This window comes from Arvicanthis niloticus, chromosome 2 (assembly GCF_011762505.2).
Source record: "Arvicanthis niloticus isolate mArvNil1 chromosome 2, mArvNil1.pat.X, whole genome shotgun sequence".
Classification (NCBI taxonomy): domain Eukaryota; kingdom Metazoa; phylum Chordata; class Mammalia; order Rodentia; family Muridae; genus Arvicanthis; species Arvicanthis niloticus.
This window is the reverse complement of record NC_047659.1, coordinates 27,022,255-27,042,734: the sequence shown is the minus strand read 5'-3', so window position 1 is coordinate 27,042,734 and position 20,480 is coordinate 27,022,255. Positions and strand designations below refer to the sequence as shown.

General features: G+C 41.2%; 1 protein-coding gene across 6 annotated transcripts in view; it reads right to left on the bottom strand.

Moving 5' to 3' along the window:
* The window catches only part of Lypd6b (LY6/PLAUR domain containing 6B), a 117,891-nt gene extending 111,156 nt beyond the window's left edge, over positions 1-6,735 (bottom strand). For 4 of the 6 annotated variants that reach the window (XM_076928725.1, XM_034493801.2, XM_076928730.1 and 1 more), the window contains exon 1: positions 6,619-6,735. The gene's annotated coding sequence lies outside the window, so the exon portion shown is untranslated. The remainder of the gene's footprint in view (positions 1-6,618) is intronic. The other 2 variants (XM_076928729.1, XM_076928726.1) reach the window with 2 other exon arrangements.
* Between the last annotated feature and the right edge of the window lie 13,745 nt (positions 6,736-20,480).

Genomic DNA, 20,480 nt, shown 5'->3' with positions numbered 1-20,480 from the left:
CAATCATAACAACCCATAACTGATTGGAGAAAGCCAATCAATTAAAACTATCCAGAGCACAGATGTTAAAATTAGCTTCCAAGAATGTTGAACTATATTTCATATGAACAGTTACTAGGTTCAAGATTAATATGCAAAAGTCACCTGTATTTCTATATACAAATAACGAATGATCAGAAATTAAAATTAAAAATAAAACAGCATCACTTATCATGCCTTCCCAAAAGAAGCACTGAAGGAAAAGCCTCATAAAACATGAAAAGATTGGTTACTGTAAATGATATTATATTGTTACACTGTTGCAAGAGTACAGAAAACAAATAATGAGCCATATACTGTTGTTCATGGGCTGGAAGGTACTTACAGTTAAAGTGATGTTTCTCCATTAATTGTCTACATATTCTACTGTAATCAGGCTTTCTGTAGAAACTGGCAGACTCATTCTAAAATATATATGAAAATGCAGAGAGACCCAGAGTAGCCAAGACAACTTGATTGCAGGACTTGCTACCCAGCTGCAGTAATCAAGACAGCATCAGCACACAAATTGGTGTAACAGGGGTCCAGAAAGAGAAGCAGATGGAAAATCAGACAAATGATTGTTTTTTTTAACAAACGTGCAGCAGCCAGTCAATGAAGAGAAGGATTGACTTTCACAAGAGGTGCTGGAGCAAATATAAATTTGTAAAAGATGAACCAGATCTTACTCCCTGTGTGGAAAATCAGTCAAGTGGATCGTAGAGCCGAAAATAAAACCAGAAATCAGGAAAGCTCTAGTAGAGAACGTGGAAGAAAATCTTTGTAACTTTGGGTTAAGGGATGACTTGTTCATCTTCACATGAAAAAGCAAGATCCATTTTAACAAAACAAAAGAGTTGACACTTCGAATTTTATCAAAATTTAAAGTTGCTCTTCTTCGAGAGACACTATGAGAACATGAAAATATAAGACATGGACGAGAAAGGAAAAGTTTGCCAAACACATCTCCAATAAAAGGCTTGGTATAGAATCTATAGAACTTCTCAAAAATGGAAGAGCCAAGTACACAGTGTATAAATGTTCAGACACCTCACCAAAGAAAATACAGAGTCAAGAGGCCATAAAGAGTCCTCAGCCCATGGCAGCATGGTCCGCTTGAGTAAGGATGTGGTGGAACTGGGACTCTTGTGTACCGCTTGTAGGAGGGCAAGAATAACACTGCCTTCCTGGGGAAACGGTGTGACTGCTCATTAAATTGGCTTAACCATTTAATCAAGAGCCACGGTGGCTTTACAACTCTCCCACTCTTAGGTATTTACGTGAGAAAAATTAAATGAGACACATTTAGATGTGTATAGATGCTAGATAGTCAGATGATAGATAGATAGATAGATAGATAGATAGATAGATAGATAGATGGATAGATGATAGGTAGATTAGATAGACTAGATGGATGATAAACATATACATACAAAGATACACACACAAATGCTCTCAGTAGCTTTCTATGTAATAGCCCAAAGCTAAAACAACCCAAACGCCCATCAGCAGGTGAGCATATAAACAGATCATGGCACTCATGCCAATGGAATGTCTTTCAGCAGTAAAACAGTCTGTGCTACTTATACACATGACAGGCATAAAGCTCCTGAAAATTACCTAGAGTGAGCAAAGCCAGACAAGAAGATAATATACTACACTCTTAATTTAAGATTAGAGAATATGCGAAGTACCCTACACTGACATAATGCACCCCCCACTCCCCTAGCCTCACCCCCCCACCCCACCCACAGCCAGGGAAGGGGCGGAGAGGGACTGGAGGCAAGAATTTCCAAGAAGACCTGAAAACATTTGAGGTGATAAAATGCGTTTATTACCTTGATTGTGCTGATAATTCCACAGACAATGGGTGTCTAAACTTGGCAAATTGTATGCTTTAAATATGCCAGTTTATTGTAGGTCAATTATACCTCAGAAAAGCTGTTAAAAATAATAAGACAAGACGGCCTATTTGAGGTCACCCCTTGCCAACCTAAATTTTGGCCTCATTGCAAAAAATGTCTTGAACAGCATTTAGGAACAGGCTGGCATTGTTAGGCTTAATGTCCTGTGAAATAGTCTAAACTAATTGTTTCAAAGGCCTGTGGCAGCAGTTTTCGGAGATTATATCAGAGGACACTTTTTTCTTTGTATCTACATAAGCTATGTTACCACTGGATACCAAACAATGCCTTTATTGCAGTCATCTCCACAGCGGGGTGGGGGTGGGGGTGGGGGCGAGGGATGTGTTATTTCACTCAAGAGAACTGAGAACAATGCCCCAAGTTCCCTGTGTCTGGGCCAAGCTTGTGCCCATACTGAGGCGGCTTCCACAGCAAACTGTTCAGTGTGGAGCACTGCTCTGAATCGTTGGCAAGTCGGTTGGGTCCCAAGCACTCAGGTGGGAGAGAGAAAGATAGAAACAGGGAAAGAATGAAGGACAGAGAGACTCAGGAAGGGAGCTTGAGTCAAGAACCAGTTCATGGAGGGCCCCCCTCCCCTCTCCCCCCCACCACCACCCTTGCCCAAAACTTCTAACTTCAACCAGCTATCTCTGCCCTTCAGAAAGGAATGTGGTGGTAACTGCTTATTTCTAAATAGCTCTCCCAGCTGCATTTTCTCGTCCTAGCCTCAGGACCTCAGGGGCCGCAGACAGTTTCTCAGCATGTGTTAGGGAACAAGCACACACATAAACACGGAGACATGCACGCACGTGTCCATCTGAATCCAACTTTTCCACAACAGTGCAGACGATTCCTTGCTTCTGCTTCTTAGCAAAACTGCCGGAACCCTGCTTTTCTGTGAAGGTCTCTGTACCTCACAATTCCACCTCATAGTAGGTCTCTATACTAATCCGTGTTTCTGGAGCTGGGCAGATAGATCAGTTCATAAAGCATGTGCTGTGCGAAACAAACAAACATGAGTTTACACCCCTAGAAGTCATGCAAAGCCAGGCACAGGAGTGTGTGTAAAACCCCCAGTGCAGGGCTACAGGCAGAAAGAAGAGAACCCCAGGAAGGTTGCAGGCCTTCCTGGTATAAGCAGTGGCAAGGCCCTGTCTCAAACATGGCAAGAGGTGAGAACCAACAACATCCAAGGTTGTCCTCTGATATCCAAATTCATGCTACGCTATGGTACACACACACACACACACACACACACACACACACACACACACACGCACGCACGCACGCACGCACGCGCGCGCACACACTCTAAATCCATGTTTCTTAAATGCAGTCTCCATCAATGACGGCTTGGCTTTTATTAAATCAGTAGCTCTATTTACTTGCCATGTTTTTAAATAACTCACTTTTTGTACATATTCATGTTTAATAAAACTCTTCAATAGGAGAGCATGATCTCTCGATCTCTCCATCCTCAAGGTCAAGGGGGTTCAAATACAAACCCAGCTTACTCTGCTGACCTTCTGGCAGCTGAAGCCACTGAGAGATGGTATCAGCTCTAGACAGGTCATTCGTGCCCTGGACACAGCTCAGACAGGAGACAGTTCCTGTGACAGAATTTTTAAAAAGGCCTCCTTCTTTCCAGGTCAATGTGACTTCTGACAGGCAGTTCATGAGCTGGGCTTTGGCAATGTTTAACCCTTGGTCTGATGCTGGGAGGCAGTGCTCCCAGATGCACATAGTGACTTGCCCAGCATGACCAGAGCTCCACTGACTTTCACTCCCTCAGTTTTCACTCCCAGCACTTGAGCTGTGCAGTCACTTAGCCAACAGTACTTCATGGGGGTGGAGGGGAAACTATATTAGAGACAGAGGACCATTAGCAGTCCCTTTGAGGTTTCCCAGCATGCTCTAGGTGTGGTAATGATGAATGGCTGAGTAAATGGCCGGCTTGGAATTATGCCTCTTTTGCCAACGGCATGCTAATGAACTTCAAGTCAAGGTGAGGTACTGAAACCAGCGGACCTAACAAGAGGGCCCATGATTACTTAAGAGCTGGGCTGTCTGAAGACACAGCTCTGCCCTGAGAAAGTAGGGCATTGACAAGGTTGGTTCAAACAACGGATGTGTCAATTCAAACAGCAGGAAGAGTTGGGTGCAGGCTAGGGTTAGCACAGAAAGGAAGCAGATTGTTTGCTCTGTTTATTTCATGCTGAATTTGGGAAAATCCCTGAATCCCTGTATCCATGGGTAGTTTTTAAATCTTTTTTTTTTTAAATTTAAATAGGTTCTCACCATGTCTCCAAGGCAGAGTTCTAACACATGCCCCTGTCCCCTTAATACTGGAATTATAATGTGTGCCACCACAAACATGGGTCTTTTTAAATATTCTAAATTACTAGCAAATTCAAAGACTGCTTCATTTAATGTGTGGCCATAGATAGATATCCCATGATTCAGGGGATTTTACCATACTCATATACATACAGCAACACTCATTGGACTTAGTTGATTATTAGTTAGTTGTCCGTTGTTGTGAGAAAGTAACATGTCCAAAATTGACTCAGAGAAGAGTTTATTTTGGCTTACAGTTTCAAAAGGATAAAGTCTTTCATAGGAGAAAAGACGGCAGCAGAAGGAGGAAGACTGATTCCATTTGATCCACACAGAGGAAGTAGACAGCAAGAACAAGAAGCCCCACTAGAAAGCCCAGAGCTCACCCAGGATCACCTACTGCCTCCAGCAATGCTGTAGCTCACAAAAGGTTCTACACTCTCTCCAAATGGCACCATTAACTGGGAGCCGGTGTTCAAATATACAAACTGTGGTGGTTTGAAAAGGATGCCTCCCAAAGGCTCACAGATTCGAATGTTTATGCTCAAGAGAAAGGCTCTATTTGAAAGGATTGGGAGGCGTGCTCTTGTTGGAGGAAGTGTGTCACTGGGGGTGGGCTTTGAGGTTTCAAAAGCCCAAGCCAAGCTCAGAGTCGCTCTCTTCCTGCTGACTGCAGGTTCAGATGCAGAACTCTCAGCTTCTCCACCAATGACATGTCTGCCTACATGCCACTATGCGCCACTCCATGATGAAAATGGATTAGACCTCTGAAACTGTAAGCGAGCCCCCAATTAAATGCTTTCTCTTATAAGAGTTTGGTGGTCATGGTGTCTCTTCACAGTAATAGAACACTGACTAAGACACAAGCCTATAGGGAACATTTCTCATTCAGCCACCACAGTGGGTCATTTAAAAAAAAAAAAAAAGACATGAGGTTGAGAGGAATATCAGGGACAGGGTACTCACATACATAAAATAAATAAATCTAGAGAGAGAGAGAGAGAGAGAGAGAGAGAGAGAGAGAGAGAGAGAGAGAGATTGGTAGAAGAGTTCTCACAGCAGAAACATGAATCTGAACACACAGTGCAGAGCATTCTTTGCCCCCTCCAGCTGAGCATGCTCTATGAGGCTGACTAACTTGGGGAACAGCTGCAAGGTAAGCATGGTGCCAACATCACAAAGCTGGGCCCAGTGAATTTATACATGTGCAACCTTGGGCTGGCAGTCGTGCTCTGACTCAAAAGAAATTAAGGTTTCAAAATCTCTGGGTTTAATATGTATGCTCAGAAGCATTGAGACACTGAAAACAGTGTCATTCCACCCGAGACTAAGCTTGTCTCTGGTCCCACACATAGAGTTTTGAAAACTCCAGATGGCCCAAAATGGACCCAGCTACGTATGACCATCAGTTAGGACTCACTTCATGACATGCAGTCTGTGGCATCTGCCAGCCTTAGAATTAACTACTGGGTTCCAAGTTGGAGGGAACATGGGTTTCCTCCTATTGGCACTGATGTGATCTTACCCGGAGAGAAGCCTTACATGATTCAGAGCCCCCTTTCCTCTGTAGGAAACAGATGGGAGAAAAGTGTGGCCATCCTCAGTCAAAGGGCCAGCAGCCAAGCTGTCTGTCACACAGAACACCAAGTACCAGCCGAGGCCTCAGGCTCAGCTCATAGCCAGTTGCAGATGGGAGTGTTAATAGTCACTGGCCCCAGGAACTGTTTACTTAAGCAATTGTTTTGGCAGCCAGTGAGGAATGCAGGCGGCATTTCAAGCTACTGGTCATTGCTATGACAGTTTACTATGTGGGAAGCCAAACCCACTGGGGAGCCTTGTAAAAGTGCAGGACATGACCTGCATCCAAGTCCTGTCATCTTAGGTTCATCTCAAGCTTTCCACTAGAAAGCAAACAATGTTAAGAAAAAGAGAAGCATATATAGCCATATACAGATCTAGATGCACATATACACACTCACACACAAATACACACTCACACACAAATACACACTCATACAAACACATACACACACATACATATGCACACACATATACACATACACACTCACACACACATACACACATATACACACATATACACACATACATACATACATACACATACACACATATACACATACACACTCACATGCACCTACATACATACACACACACATACACACACAATGTGATCACACAGTATACTGTTCTGAGCAAGATGTATATAAAATCAGACCTATTTTAAAAGCTCCTTGGTCGTGTTCTACAGAACTCACACAGGAAAAACAGATTCAAAAACATGGATCAAAACACCCTGAAAGTGTAAAAAATTAAAAACAACTTCAACATTGGTACTCACTCACTAGGCGCCCTGAAGTCACACAGCAAGCACGGGCCTGGGACTTCTAACTCCTTGGATTTTCCACCTAAAAATCAAACAAAGGACAAAGTTAACATTTCCAGTTTGTAGTTTTTGAGATCTTTGAAAGATGGTTCCTCAACAGGACAAGAAATGCAATTTTAGCTCTTCAGTGACACATTGTATGTCTGTGCCATAGGAATCATGGGAGGAACTGAAGAGATGGCACAGCTGAGAAAGTACTAGGTCTAACGACCAGGGCTCCATTTCTAAAAGGCATATTGATAATTCCTGGGAGCAGAGACAAGAACCTTCCTGAGGCTGGCCAGAACAGTGACAATATTTGTCTCAAAAAAAAAAAAAAAAAAAGAATTGTACCTGAAGAATACCTGAATTGTCTTCTGGCCTTCACACACACACATACACACATATACACACATACACACACTCATACAGACACACACAGAGATACACACACACACATACAAACATACACACACTTATACAGACACACACAGAGAGACATACACACATATACACACATACACACACTCATACAGACACACACAGAGATACACACACACACATACAAACATACACACACTTATACAGACACACACAGAGAGACACACACACATACACACACACACTAATCATATAGGCATATAGTAAGATGAAAAATTCCTCAAGGGAACTGCCAGTGTTTAGACTCGTGCATGTTTACATTTATCACGAATTGACCAACACCCATGGACAAAGTTGGTAATTCAACTTGATATATTCTCAAGGCCTTTTGTTTGTTTGTTTGGTTGGTTGGTTTGGTTTGATTTTTCCAGACAGGGTTTCTCTGTGTAGCCCTGGCTGTCCTGGAACTCGTTCTGTAGACCAGTCTGGCCTCGAACTCAGAAATCCGCCTTCCTCTGTCTCCTAAATTCTGGGATTAAAGGATTAAAAGCACTACCCAGCTTCTAAATAGGCATTTTATTGCCTATTCTACAACTTCATTTATATCTCTGATGACCACCAGAGCCACTTGTTTTCTTTACCTACAGTTATTTCAAAATCCATGCACTCTATCTTCTAAAAAATATAAGCATTCCTACAGCCTTGGGAATGACATGTGTAATTACTGTCCAATTGAGATACTTAGTGTCTAGCAACATCCAATTCAGGTGACTTGCCAAGTTAGCAAAACAAACCTGGGATTCTCAGTCAAATTTGAGTTTCAGACAAGCAACCAGTCATTCGGTGCCTACTTTTTTCTGTAACTGATCCCCCAAGGCTTTCTGCTTCAAGTCTTTGAAAGTAGCCCTGCCTCCCACTTCCAGAGAGAGAGAGAGAGAGAGAGAGAGAGAGAGAGAGAGAGAGAGAGAGAGAGAGAGAGAGAGAGAGAACACTTCTTTTGAGTCTGGGAGACATCAGAGGACAAGGGAGCATAGCACCTGTAATCATGTAAGCATCAATTTCTCTAATAACACTTGGCTGCCACAATATTTAATCTCTCCCTCCTCCTCTTTCTGTATATTGCTATTTTTTTTTAAAACAACTGTTTATTTTACAGAAACTGAAATAGGAAACATGTTTGGTTGTTTCCCATTAAAGACGTAGAGCAAGCTCCACATTTTGAGGGCTGGCTCAAAAAGCCGACAAGATGGCTCAGTGGGTAAAGGCGCTTGCCCTGCAAGCCTAGCAACCTAGGTGAGCTCCCCAAACTCCACATAAAGGTAGAAGAAGAGAACTGACTCCCTAAAGTTGTCCTCTGGCCTACACATGTGCACTGTGGTGTGCGCCCCCTACACACACACACACACACACACACACACACCACCAACAACAACAATAACAACAACAACAACCACATAATAAATACTTTTCATTTAGAAAATTCTTCTCAAAAACAACTGAAGTTTTCAAGATTCCAATCGATTTTTTTTTTTTTTTTTTAAGTTTTCTCTTTGGGGAAAAAAAAAGCAGCTGAGTCTGTTTTTCACCTTCAGCTCTAAAACATTCCAGTCATTCCCTCCTTCAGTTGATAGGAGTTCTGCCTGCCTCAACTAATGAACCCTCGTCAGCAACTTGCTTCTTTCTCCACCTGCAAAAGTTTAGAGGGAAAAGACACACACACACACACACACACACACACACACACACACACACATACACACACACACACACACACACACACAGAGAGAGAGAGAGAGCGCTTTAATTGTTGCCTGGAAAGCAACACCCTTCCGCAGCTCATTAGGACTGATTTTCATAATTACTTACTGATTGAAACTGGGACTTACAGCCTGGCAACAGCATCTCCATATTAATATTAAGCTGTGACTAATGCAACCCAGGACCCATGCTCAAAGCCTGGACTTGGAAATGAAAGCTGTTTAACCCACGGAGTAAATCTGCTGCTTTTCTCTCCAGCAACTTTCCACTTGCTAAGCAGCAGGTGATAATCTTACTCTTGTTCCATGTCACTCACAAGGAGGGAGTGTGGGTGGTTGTCACCAGTCCACAGCACAGGAACAACCTCCTCAGACCCTGTCCCTCACTGCTTCCCATTTCTGCCCCAGTGGCTCCACCGCCTGTTCTACTGCTAGCTTTGGCTTCCGGCTCCTTCTGTGCCCCCTCTGCCTCTCTTCTGTCTCTCCATCTCTGAATGTCTCTCCCCACACCCCTGTCACTTCTATCTTTGTCTCTACCTGTTAGAAAAGTGTGTCCCTCTGTCCTTCTGTCTAACCCTCCAGTCAGTCTCACGCCTCGAGGTGACACATTCTCTCTGCTTCACTAATGACATTTCTCGCTCAGGACTCTGCAGTCATTACTTTCCCCTCTCCAATCCTTTCAAGAGCAAATGGCAATAATTGGCCTACGAAGAGAAAAAAAATTATTTTTCAAACCATTCGCGTACAAAGCACTAAGCATGACTGTGTTTCACCAAGCTTGGAAGAAGAGAAAAGTTACAGGCAAGCCAGATGGCTCAGAGGATAAGCGTACACAGATGGCACAATGCCTAATGATCTTAGTTCAGTCCCTAGAATCCAAGTGATAGGAAAAGAGCATCACCCTCCACAAGTTACCGTCAGACCTACCTATGTACGACAACACTGTGGCACTCACGTGAGCACACAGGCAAGCACGCATGTCTGCCCGCACATATGTTTTTAAAAGTTAAACATGTACAATATTCTTCATTGGAAATCAAATGGCTTCTGTCATATTTATCTAGAACACAGTTCTATATTGGACTGCTATTTCCATGCCATAGCATTCTTAAAATTCTTAAACATTAAAAAAACATCCAAGTTACAAGAGTGATGTGACAAAGCTTTCTTATCTTCTTGAGAGCAACTTGGAAATTCCCCTTGATAAGAAAGAGCCTCATCCGGCTTAGCAAGCCTTTGAACATTGCAGAAACAATGCCAAGTAAATACAATACAATAGGACTTAAAGATCGCTCACACAACCAAGGAACAAGTTAAGCTGTTGACAAAGATTAGAAATGAAGGTGGAAGGGCTGGAGAGATGGCTTGGTGTTTAAGAGCAAGCCATCTTAAACATGTTCTTCCAGAGGTCCTGAGTTCAATTCCCAGCAACCACATGGTGGCTCACAACCATCTGTTATGGGATCCAATGCCTTCTTCTGGAGTGTCTGAAGACAATGACAGTGTACTCATATATATGAATACATAAATCTTTTTTTTAAAAAGAAGAAAAGAAAGAAAGAAAAAAAGAAAGAAAGAAAGGAAGGAAGGAAGGAAGGAAGAAGGAAAGGAAGAAGGAAAGGAAGAAAGGAAGGAAGGTGGAGAATGCAAATGAGATTTATGGTTATATATTTCCTCATTAGAACTTGTGATTTCATAAATGTTTGGTTTAAAATAGTATAGAATAAGGTCTATTTCAGTTTTTTTTCTCCTTTACAAAGAAGATCCTCAAGATGGGCAGCCTCATGGAAAATGCAGAATTATTTTATGTCCCGAATCCAATCCCCAAGTGGTTAACCACAGGGCAGTGAGTTGCTTATAATCGCAAGGGTCTGAGGGATGTGTGGGAGGCGGGGGCTGCCAGGGCATTTTTCAAACAAGCCTTTGGATATTTGGTTTAGCAAATCTAATTAGGATCTTTATGAGAAAAAAAAAATGTTTTCACAAAGCAAGTCCCTAGTTTTCTAGAAGTTACAAGGTTTTAATCAATTTTTCCTTTGGGAACTAAAATTCCATTGTCAACCGTTCCTTTGATAAAGCTACACATTGATATAAAACACATTGAAAAAAAAACATGTTCCTTCATATACCATTTATTATGCCTATTCATTCTCACACAGGGACCAAAAATAATTAAATCAGTACCAAACATTAAAGAGATAATTATTTTCTTATTTCCTGGACAAAATTTTCTCATGCATTATACATGTTTATTTTATCCATTAGTGCCCTTAGACTTTATACCAACTCCATAATATCAAAAAGTAGTATTCATCAGAAATAAAACTCTTTCATCATTATAATTAGAAAAATAAAGTTGTCGTAAAGGAGTGTCAGAGTGATTGATAAGATCACAGATGAAGAAACAGAAACATTAGTGGACTAGCACAAGGGGTAAAGTATATAAAAATAATTGAAAGTGACCATTGTGAATTAAAAAACCAGCAATTTATTCACAATTTTTCATCTCTTGATGAAAAGGTAAATCAAAGTGTAGGTTCATAGTACATGCAGAAAATATTAGAGAAAAATTTTTTTAAAAACAGAAAATTGCAAGTTCTTGTGACAGCTCTGAGTATGGAAGTAAGCGTGGTAGTAGAATAGAATGTAAAATGGAGAGACAGAGAGAGAGAGAGAGAGAGAGAGAGAGAGAGAGAGAGAGAGAGAGAGAGAGAGAGAGAGAGAGAGAGAGAGGCCCAGCCCCATCCAGAAAATAAACAACCAACCATGCATGGCTCAAAACGCCAAATCTCAGGGGAAAGTCCTGAGTTTGAATTCTAAAGAGATGGCCAGTGAGCTCTTAGGGAGAGCCTGCAGATCATTGGAAAGCACCATGCACACCTAGAACAATGAACAATAGCCACACTCTCTTCCTTGTTGAATAGTGTTTTCAGTCTTAATGGGAAGATGGTAAAACATCTGACATTTTATCAGAGGTCCCTATAAACCACAGTCTAAGCTTTAGCACCCACAGACTTTACTTCTACATGTGTGGAGAAGTCCAAGTTTAATCTGCAGTAATCGAGACCCTTTGTGGCCAACTTGTACACCATGCACGCATATCCTGCACTTCTTTGTTCTCCATCAAAACAAAAACCCATATCTGTGTGTCCCAAGGACCCTATTTCCCCTTTTACTGTTGTTTTGTTTTGTTTTTTCCAGCACCTATCTCTATCCTCTGCCTTCCTAACACTTTTTTTTTTTTTTAAAACTCTGCCTCTGGTAATCTTACTCTAGGTAGCAGTGCTTAAATATCCATAGGCTTCCCAGAGTGCTGTTTCTAACTTTAGACTTCAGTTGAGATCTGGCTCTCTCTTGAAGATCCTCCATCTTCTCCTGATAGAGATGATTTCTTCCTCCCATCCTGAGATATGGAGGACTAGTTTATCTACACTTGGCAGAACCCCAAAGGTAGCAATGGCTTAAGAGGATAAGATGATGGGGTCTTGCTCTTTGAGAAGGAAGGTCAATTGGACCTATCAAATCTACTGACACTCTACTGGCTAGAACTCAAGAGACTACATGTAAGATACAGGGAGCTTGTGAAATGGCATACGCTGAAGGGCCACATACTGACGTAAAATCATCTGTGTGTTGCTAAGGAAAACCCCACACAGGCAGTCAGCACACGATATCTGCCTCAGACACTCAAGCTCGAGTCCAGATGCTTCCATTTACTCTCTGGACCATCTTAAAGCCTGTTATCATTTTCAATTTATGCTCATGGACATTTTGCCTTCACATATGTTTGTGTGCCATATGGATGCCTGCTGCCCTTAAAGGCTGGAAGAGGATGTTGGAACCCTTAGAACTAGAGAGACAGACCAGTGTGAACCACCAAGTTAGTGCTAGGAGTTAAACACAGATCCTCTGGAAGAACAGCCTCTTAATCTCTGAGCTATCTCTCCAGAGAACCCCCTGTCATCACCTTAGACACCCATCACATTCATATAGAAAGTCTACCTAATTAACAAGCACTGTAACACTTCAGTTGTTCTATTTCCTAAATCTCAAGGCTTTCTCCTTCATCTCAGATTTCCATTCCCGTCCACACGCCAGACTCAGTCATACAGAAGTTCCCCAGTTCCCTGCTTGCTGAGTTCTTCCTTCCAGCTTTGCTGGTCTTGGCTCCCTCTCCCTCTCCCTCTCCCTCCCCCCACTTCACCTAACCTGGATACCACAGCTCGAATAAACTGTCTGCAGCATCTCAGATTCTCCTGGAACCACAACTAATCTTGTCTTGTCAGCAAAACTCTATCCTAAAGCAGTCATTTCCAAAGCAGTAGCCCTAGAAACGGGCTCGCATTTGTCAGTCTCAGTCCTCACGTACCCCTTTCTCCTCTGAATCTTATTCATTGCCAGTACGTTTAATTTGCAAAAGTGGCACACTGCATCATAAATGTCCATTGATTTATGAATGGGATAATGGAAAGCAGCATAAATGAATTGATGACAAGAAGAACACAACTCCACTCAATATGTTCCCATACATTTGTGCATGTGTATTTTTGAAAAACAAAGGGTGCCATTTATGATGAATACAGGCCCCAGGAAAACTTAAGGCACAGCTCACAGTGAAGACAACATAGTTGGAATGATTACAAATATTAAAGTACTGAAGCCAGGGGTAAATGATGAGAACATATCAGAAGCAAGATCCAAATTCCAATAGACCAGAATAATGTCCAAATCTGTAACCTTTATATATATGAATATACATCCTACATGATGTTAATATATCATCATTTTCAAATATGTATTATAACCTTTTAAATATTGTATATAATCTCTAGATATGTAAACATACTTATTGTGTACATATAATCATGGTGTTAAATATTTAATATATTATATATTACATACATATTTAATATGTGTATTAACATATGTATGTATTTTTAAAAGACAAAGGTTAAGTCCTTCATCTCATTTAGGTCCTTAACTTAGATTCTAAATTCCAACAGACTCAACATAGAATAAACAAAGTAATTCACAGGAAAATACGTATAAGGTTTTATTCTATAGCAAAGCTCAAGTCAAGAGTCCCCTAAAAGGTAACCCCACTTCCACCTTAGTAGACATACAACATCAAGAATGTAGAACTCCTTTATTTCACTTTAGTGTATAAAATTCCAGCATCTGAAAGCATCCGTGACTGAGCATGGGAAAGCCAATGGTGACTATAAGTTACCACTGCTTGAATTCTCTGGTCCATTCAAAATACTCTGAAAATGTGTGGGTGCACTGCTACAAATTAAAATCCCGAGTTGGGAGCCGTATCTAAGAAATGTCCTGATTGCCTTAACTGATGTGGGGAGACACACCTGAGTGTTGGCGGTGCCTTCTGGTAACAGCCCAGGTGAAAGGGTGGTGGCAGCACAGTATTCTCCTTTGGCAGCAGCTTTGCCCCATCCCCTTCTGTGGCCTTCTCATTGGCTATAGAGCCGACATAAATGCCTGCTGCTGATTCCTTCACTGATAGCAGAACCGGTCTTTCCCGGTTTCTATCACCAACTGAGAACCATCGTTCTCCACGATTTTCTGTGCCACATTGGGACTGCTGAGGAACACAGTCCTGTGAACAAAGCAACTTCAGTGTTTCGTGTGGGCCTCCACAATGTGAGACAGCCACTGTTAGGCTCTCAGCTGCTCAGAACTGTTAGTGTTTTAACACAAGCTGATTTAATAAATTTTTCATATAGAAAATTTATTACCGAGATAGACAAATATAGAGATACAGACACAGATATTCATCCTACTGACTCTGTTCCTCTACAGAACAGAATAGAAATAGAAACAAAATTAACAAAGATGGTTTCCCCTTTTAATGGTTTTCTATGACTATGTTCATATTTTAAACCAAAAGAAGAAAAATCTAAAATAGAAATGAAAGATGAAGAAATGCATTATTCCAGTGCAAACCAATTCATTCATCATTTTAAGTTATTATAGAGCCCTCTCTGGCCAGTTGGAAACTATAACTAAATTAATATATCTTGAAAAATAAATTCACATGCCAAAATACAATATAATTGTGTGTTAATGGTGTGGACTTGGTCTACGAATTTCAGAGAGCGACTCACATATTTCTGACCTATACTGTCTTTTAAAGGACATCACCTACTTTTGCCATTAATTCCTCACCTGGTGGTGACACAACATTCTCTCCACACCAGAACAATGGAACTATACACAGAAGGAACCACCCAACTTCCTGACCTCATACAGACAATTCTGTGCAGAGCCGTAGATTTTAAACTTTCCAAATAGGTTGTCTCCATTCCTATCACACACTCATAAGTGAATTTTGAGTGAAAAAGAGAATAAAGATACAAGCACAAGTGGCCAATGGCTCCATCCCAGCTCTGAAGAACAGAGATGTTTTAGTGCACTGACTGTGTCCCAAGCCTTCACACGTGGTCCCTGCACAGCTCAGCCTGTTAGTGAGCTGTCCATTGCTGGGATAAAACACCTGAGACAAACAAGTGCAGGATTATTTTGGCTCACCATTTCAAAGGCTTTAGCCTTTGTCGCTTTAGGCCTGTGGAAGCATGGTACATCAACAGGAGTCTGGTATTTGTCTCATGGTAAGAAGCAAAAGTAGAAGACTTTTGCTGGGTCTGGGTCCCCAGTGACCCCCTTAAGGGAATTCCCCAGTGACCTGATCTTCTCCCCCTGGTCCTGCCACCTCCTAAGGTTCCACCACTTCCCAATGGTGACACAAGCTGGTAACTAATTTTTTCTTAACATGTAGGCATTTCAGGGATCTTTGAGATTCAAATTATAATATAAGTGATTTTGCTTTTTAATAAACTTTGAATAATGTTTCTCACTGAACTATTAAATACCTTTCAGTAAATAGTTTTTGAAACTTGACAGGTTTGGAACCAGCAAAACTGCACAACAATTAAAATTAATCAACAACAACCAAAACAAAAAAACAAAAACCCAGAAAGTTGCTAACAGATGAGAAAGAAGCTCGCTATCTGAAACCTATTTCCTTTATTTATTTGAAGTGAACGCCTCCGCTTCATGTTCTTTCATAAATACAGAGATTGCAAGACTCACTCAGGAAAACTATTAACACTAGCGTGAACTCTTTTATTTTCAAGATCATGGGTTGACATCAAACATAATAAGAGGAAAATATGGAAGAAAGCATTACTAGATCAAAGAACTTAGCTATGAGTTAGAGGGAGGGTGGGGAAATGCTTGCTATGTGTATTCCCATCATCCCTCCAGAACCTGTACAGACAATTTATCCCAGATCTTCTCACTGTACCCAGATGCAACCTCACCAACTTCAACACAGCCTGCCAACCAGCCTTTTCCAATTTGAAAGAGAACCTATTAGCCCGCCCCATGCCGAGCTTATACTAGATCTCTACAGAACAGAAGGAGAACTAATTGCCTGGCATGTTCTCTTCGCTTTGTTTGCTATACTACACGCCAAATGGCTCTTGGTTTAGAAACAACATCCACACAATTTGGGATATGTAAACAAATGCACCTCTAAGACACCAGCTCAATACTATACACTTTATGTGCACACATTTATCCTCCAGCCCTCACTCTGTCAGGGAGCATCCCTGTTTTCAAGAAAAGAAAACTGAGTCTTCAAGAATTTGAATAGCTTCTCAAAAGATGCCCAGGAAATATTTGGTAGTCCAGTCCTTCTTCCGGAAGCAGTGTTCTTAGATGATATAATAAATGATGTCTCCCATAAAACGACTTTTTTTTCAATGAGAAGAACTTTAAGAACTTCTTTTGTCCTATTGTCTCAACTCTAACACAGTTAATCACCATTTCCAAAATTCCCGAAGTTGTCAATGACTTCACACTGGAACTGCTAACCACTGGAACCAATGCCCATGGTCCCAACATGAAGCCTGTAACATTCATTTAAAGTGTGCATTTTTGTACGTAGTTAAGAGAATTTCTTCCCCTAGATTCCCTGGGGACCTAAAGGCCACTCTGGCCAGCAAAGCAGCTAAGCTAACTACAGATTTTCATCTTTCCTCCTATTCCTCCACGTCTCATCCCCCTGTCTCACCCTAGCTCTGGAGTGGACCACTTGTTGCAGCCTCTCTTCACTCACTGGCCCCGTTCCTATGGAACTAAGCAAATTCTGGTGGCATACCCTAATTTATCCTTCCTGGACACACTTACCCCTCCCTCAGCCCAACCTCATTCCTAGGTGTCAGCTCTCAATACCTAGAAACACATTCTACCTGAAAACCCCAGTGGCCACACCTAGGAGGATCCCAGAAGAATTTTCCACCAGGCAATACACCACAGCCACCACACTCACCTAAGAACCAGACAGAGCAACAGAAATCTTGGAGCAAAACACCCATCCAACAAAGACAAGACCAGATATCAGCACCTAGAATTACAATCTTCCCAAACCCAGATACCTAAATGCCAGTGGGAAAAACAACAACAACAACAACAAAAAACCAGTAACAGCCAGGACAATATGTCTTCGTTAGAGACCAGAAAGCCTACCACAGCAGACCTTGAGAATTGCAACATAGGGATCTACAGGAATACAAACAAATTGTGAAAGGAAATGAATAAAACAGTTCAAGACCTGAAAGTAGAAAGAGAAGCAATAAAGAAAACCCAAACTGAGGAAAATCTGGAAATGAAAAATGTAGAAACTGACCAACAGAATACAAGAGGTGGAGAAGAAAAATCTCAGGCATTGAAAACACAATAAAAGAAATGGATATCTCAGTCAAATAAAAAAAAGTTAAATCTAAAAAATCCTGGCATGAAATATCCAAGAAATCTGGAACACTTTGAAAAAGACCAAATCTAAGAATAACAGGAATAGAGAAAGAAGGAGAAACCCAGTCAAAGGGACAGAAAAAAACTTTCAACATTTCAACACAATCATAGAAGAAAATTTCTCTAACCTAATAAAGGAGGTTCCTGTCAAGATACAAGAAGCATACAGAACACCAAATGGATTGGACCAAAAAAGGAAGTCCCCAAGCATGTAATAATCAAGACACTAAATGTACAGAGCACAGAAAATATATTAGAAACTGTAAGGGAAAAAGACCTAGTAGCACATAAAAGCAGATCTAATTTCTCAATGGAGATGTTAAAAGCCATATGGCCCTGGACAGATGACCTAAGGACTCTAAGAGATCACAGATGTCAGCCCAGAGTACTATACCCAGCAAAACATTCAGTCACCACTGATGGAGAAAATAAGATATTCCATGATAAAACCAAATTTAAGCAATATTTTTCTCCCAAACACAGCCCTACAGAAAGCACCAGAGGAAAACTTAAACCTAAAAGGGTTTTATTTTTTTTAAATAAACAGTAGAGATTGGAAATATGCTAGATAGTAGATGATTTAAAAACAAGATCACTGTTAATTCTCTTAGGGATGATACTGTATAAAGGTGATCTAAAAAAAAAAAAAAAAGTCCCTGTTCTTGAGGTGCTTTCTGAAGCATTTAGGGGCAGAATGCTCTAAATGAAATGAGAAAGGGAGGGGCAAAAACAGTGTTTCTGTTCAGCAGCATCCAAGCTGAAAACACGTGGACCACTCTTCTGCAGTAACTGTTCTACATATTACCCTACTGTGCCTTCTATTCCCAGAAAGGGCACTCTGCTCAGCACCCCTACACTCCAGCCCAGGAACCTAGTGGGGACATTGGCTTTGTCATCTGACTTCATGTTCCAGCACTCAGTCTCTCTCCAAAGGCACAGCAGTGCAAACAGGCATTCAGGGAGAAGACCGTTCCACACCCTGAATTCCTTATTTCCTGAGGGCAACGGGGTAGAAAGGGACACTTGAATTATAGCTGCTTTCAGCTAGATTCGGCTCACAGCCTTTCCGCCTGCCTCACCACAGTGTGATCATTAACCACATAACAGAAACCTGCCAAACCTGGGCCCTCCACTGGGACAAACTAGTGATAATAATTTCAACCACAGTGAGCACCACAGTCCTTGAGGTCTTACTATTCGCCAGGCACCAAGTCTCTTATAAAGCATCCTGATTGGTGGACTCCTGTGTGGGATTAGTCACCGTCACCATCATTAACCACCATCGTTAAATACTACTATCAAGAAGTGAATGAAGCACTCATAAAAGGCAAAAAATAGTAAGTAGAATTCTGATTCAGAAGGCTAAGTCATCTTTGCATTTAAAGGCAGGAATTAGGGGAAGGAGGAGCATGTCTCCTAAAATCATTAATGCCACCCCCACCTCCATCCAAGTTGCTGCAAGTCTCAGCATTCACGGTCATTTATCATGAGAAAGAATGTACCTCAGTCAAAATCACAGCTTGCTTCCTAACACAGGTTCAGTCTACACAGCAATCTAAGCCAGAACAGCAAAGACGGATGACCTCATCCTGTCCTGGCTCCCAGGGCCTTTCTAAGTGGCCTGGTTACCACTGTTCACATCTTTCTTCTCACATCACTGTTAAAAAATTCCAAAGACCCAACTAGGTGTTTCCTTCAACATCACTGCCAACACTTTTTAGGAAGAAAAATATAAGTTCCAAACATCCCATAGGCACAAAGTAAAGATCCTTGGGAGACCTTCAAACATTACATCTTAGAAAACAGCAAATAAATGATATGAGTGTTTGTTTGTTTGTTTGTTTGTGAGGAAAAAAGGGCGAGGTGAGATATTCAGAATGTGTCTCCAGTACACCAGAACAATGCAGAAAAACAGTATTTGTTATTACTAAAATAGAAAGGCTTCCTGGAATATTATACAAAACTTAGAAAAAAATGAACTCTCACTGTAGGCAACAACATGGATGAAACGTCACATGCCAACTGATAGAAAGAAGCCAGGTACTAACAGTACATCACAGGGCTCCAGGGTGCTCTGCTCTTCTAACTTGGCCAAAGCTCTGGTTCCGATCCTTAGCACTGGGGAAAAACTGATAATTGTAAACTTTTTTTTTCTTAATATGGGAGTTGGGATGATGGTCCAATTGGCAAAGTGCTTGCTTTGTAAGCACAAGGGCCTGAGTGTGATCCCCAGCACCTTTGTTTACTGTTGCTTAGTAACAGTGGTTTGTTTGGGCTTTTAGATTTTTTTTTTTTTTTTTTTTTTTTACAAATGGGTGTTTTGTCTACATGTATGTGTGTGCACCACTCACATTCAAATGCCAGGGATATGGCTCACTTGTAATCCTAGTGATGGGAAACAGAGATAGGATCCGTGGGACTCACTGACTAGGCAATCTAGCCTATAGGTGAGCTTCAGACCAGTAGCACACACACATACACACACACACACACGAATTTATACACATGTTCACATTCCATACACACAGACACATGTGCAAACTCACATACACAGACACCCACATGTGCACAGTCACACAAATATATCTTTTAAAATGTGCATACCAGGTTAGTCAGAGCTACAGAGGCCCTGTCTCATATATATATGTGTGTACATATATGTGTGTGTATATATGTATATGTGTATGTGTATATGTATCATATATATGTATGTGTATATATGTGATATATATATGCACATAAAATTTTATAGTAGAGAGGAATAGTAACCATGAAGGGGCATGACAGAGAGATCATTGGTAAGAATCTATCTCTCAATAGAAATACCTTTCTAAATGTTCTGTTCAGTGAACCGTGTTCTTGTGGGTT